Here is a 3467-nt window from a genome sequence, read left to right on the forward strand (position 1 = left end):
GGGATTGGGGGGGTCAGGGGCCTGGGGAGGGCACCGCTGGGATCAGGTGCCTCAGGGGGGCAGACAGGGGGTGGAGCCAGGCACTGTGGGGATCGGGGGGCTGGGCCAGCAGGGGTCCCCTCCATAGTCCCCTCCCCCAGGACCCCGGCCCCTTACTCACTGGCTGCTTCAGCACCAGGGCAAGGGGCCAACCATGGAGACCCTCTGGCAGCCAGAGTGTCTCCCTGGGGGACCCAGCCTCCAGTTTCCTCAGGGCATGATCTGGGACCATGCCCTGCTCCACTTTTTAAAATTTTGATTCTTTAGACCCCTGGATACAAACTTGCAGTGTGGGGAACATTTTTTCATTCCTGCACGTGCCTCAAAGGGGTTTGAAACGGAAAAAGGCACATTCATGCTCATCTGGACATGGCCAAAGAGTCAAGCATATTGTATCTCCCTACAATTGGTCCCAGCCACCTTGCTCTTAGTTGAATGCCAGTCCCTTTTTCTAGGTCATTGTTAACTAGTCTCTGCTTCTTCAGGACTCTTCTACTCTAGTCCCTTAACTGTCAGTCTCTCTCTGTCTGTCTCCCTCTCGGCTCTTAGCCTAGCATTCTAACTGGCAGTGTCCCTCCAGACTCTAGCACTGATCAAACATACAGTGCCTTCCCTAGTCACCTGCTGTGGCCTCCCTTCTTCCCTACTATCATGCCCATGCCTCACATACTCAATAAAACATTAATAACTATGCAAAGTCTCTCCCTATGAGACTCTCCCTGCAGATCGCCTTCTCCTCTAAGGATCCAAGCCAGGGACCCTTTAGACCTGGAACCAGATCTGTAGATCATCCTCTGGTCACCTGACCTCTTTTCCCTTGTAACAGGGCCCAGATGCTGCCATTTGTCTAACTGCAGGCTTGTTGCCCTGAAAACTGGATCTGCACTCTCCTGCAGCCAAACAGCCCTGTTGCTTCACTGGCTGTCAATCAAGTAACAGAAATTAGGGGCCATTATTACACAACAAAGGTAAGAAAAAGTAGGTGCATCCATGATGATAAAGTAGTCTCCATGGACCAGCAAGGTTTTTAACTTTACCTCCAGGGTTGTTCCAGGGCAGCTGATTGCTCATGGGAACACATCCACAGAACTGTGCCCATGCAAGACATAAGAGCAAAATCTGAGAATTGACTATTGGAAGTTTAACTATCTTCTAAATTTTTCAAAAGGTGTGGAACAAGTTTTAAAAATATCAAGATTTTTCAGTTTTTCAAGTGCAAAAGTGTCCTGATAAGATAGCCAACAAGCCTCCATCCCACACAACACAGCAGATTTTCTGGTGCAGCACAACTGTATCCCTTTTATTACAGACAATGCAAAAGCTCCACTACCTCAGCCAAATGGCAAGACAAAGATAAAGGAATACCTAGAATGGGACCCAAAAAACTGACTGACGTATACTCAGTGACCCCTCCTTGGTACCAGAAGGAGGTGGATGCCACAAAGCCACTTACATCCTTGTTGAAATGAAACCTCTGTGCAAGGGGAAAAAAATCAAAAGTTGCACACAAGTATGGATAACACAACTTTTCAGGGCCCAAACCAGCAGCCTGCTAAGCTTGATACAGATGCATAAAAATACATATGCCTTGATGAAGACAGATTGAGGTCATGCAAACGGCATTGTGTCTTCTGAAGAATGGAATGTATGCCTCGAGACAACCTCTGTATTTCATAGAAGACCAGAAGGGACTATTAAATCATCTAGCTTGATTTCCTGTACAATACAGACCATTGCATTTCACCTAGACATTACTGTATTGAGCCCATTGACTTCAGTTACTCTACAGAAGAAAGGTTTGTTTCTACTCTTGACCTCAGTATGGTGTTAAAGCAGCTAAATTTGCTTTGCCTTTTTTGTGCTGGTTACAAAGTGTCTGTTTTTAAGATGTAATCCATTGCTTCTATCTCAGAGAGAGCTGAAAGGAGGGTATGATTCACATGCTCTGCTAGACATTGCAGGCTGTTTCATTAGTCATGACCACAAGGCCATGGTTTTGTGCTGTGACAGGTTTTTGTTGCTCCTGCTAATCCCATTCCTATTGTGAGCAGCAGCATCTGGTGACAACATACTGGAACATTCAATTGCAAGTGAGTACTGCACTGTGATATTGTCTGAGATGCAAGATGTGCTTTCTTATGGATGATGATGGGTTTCCAAGAGCAACTGAACATGACTCAGGGTTTTAATCAGTACAATAGTACTGGTTCTAAACTTTACAAGGTTACCCAAGTTCAGATATCAGGATCCCTGGTCATGACTAGAAGGACAGGCTTGCATTTTGAAACTTTCTCAGCATACTTTAAAAAATACAAGTCCCCACTGAAAAAAGAAGAGCTTGGTAGATGGTAGGACAGTCTGGTTTGCATATTAAAGATCAGTGGAAATTGAGGGCCTGAGACTTTACCAGTAGTTTACTTCTGCCTGTATCTTCCAGAATCTGCAGAACTGAAGGCAGGGTGGATTATTAGATCATTTAGTCTGATCTCCTGTATAATAGAGGTCATTGAGTTTTGCCATGTTAATTTTGTATTGAGCCCAATAACTTGTGTTTGGCTAACAAATTTTCCAGAAACTAATGCAGTCATGATGAAAGCCCTCAAGCAATGAAGAATAAGCTACAACTCTTGAGAGTTTGTTCTGATGGTTAAAATATTAATATTGAAAACTTCTGCCTTAATTCCAATTTGAATGTGTTCAGGCCTCTTCTTTTTAGTCATTAGTATTAGTAATGTCTTTCTTTATAACATTAAAAAGCCCTCTAGTGCTCAGTATTTTCATTGCAAATGGAACATTGTAGTTCAACGTATACAACTTCCACTCTATTTGACACTAGTGAGGCCTCACTGGGAGTCCTGTGCCCAGTATGGGGCCCCATACTTCAAGAAGGATATGGACAGATTGAAAATTATCCAGAACAGAGCAGCATAAGTCCTTTTTCAAATATATAGGGAGGATGAAGAAAGCACCGGGAAATGTGGGACCCCTGCAAGATTCTCTGGGCAATCTGGTTGTTGTGCCAGAGGAGAAAGCAGACCTTTTTAACCAATTCTTCACCTCTGTTTTCTTGTCCAGAGACCGGGACTTCCCCACCATGATGCAAGACGGACTCAAGGGGAATGCCTCCAGACCTTAGGTTGGGGAGGACCGGGTTAGAGAGCTTCTGGAGGGGCTGGACATGTTCAAATCAGTGGGTCCAGATGCTCTCCATCCAGGGTGTTGAGGGAGCTAGCAGGGGTTATTGCAGAGCCCTTGGCATGGCTTTACAAGCACTCGTGGTGCTTGGGCCAGGTGCCAGATGATTGGAAGATAGCCAACATGGTCCCCATCTTTAAAAAAGGGAGGAGGGAGGATCCGGGCAACTATAGGCCCATCAGTCTTACCTCACTCCTTGGGAAACTCTTTGAGAAGATCATCAAGGAGCACAT

This window comes from Gavialis gangeticus, unplaced genomic scaffold (genome assembly GCF_001723915.1).
Source record: "Gavialis gangeticus isolate Ggan-Ray unplaced genomic scaffold, GavGan_comp1, whole genome shotgun sequence".
NCBI lineage: Eukaryota > Metazoa > Chordata > Crocodylia > Gavialidae > Gavialis > Gavialis gangeticus.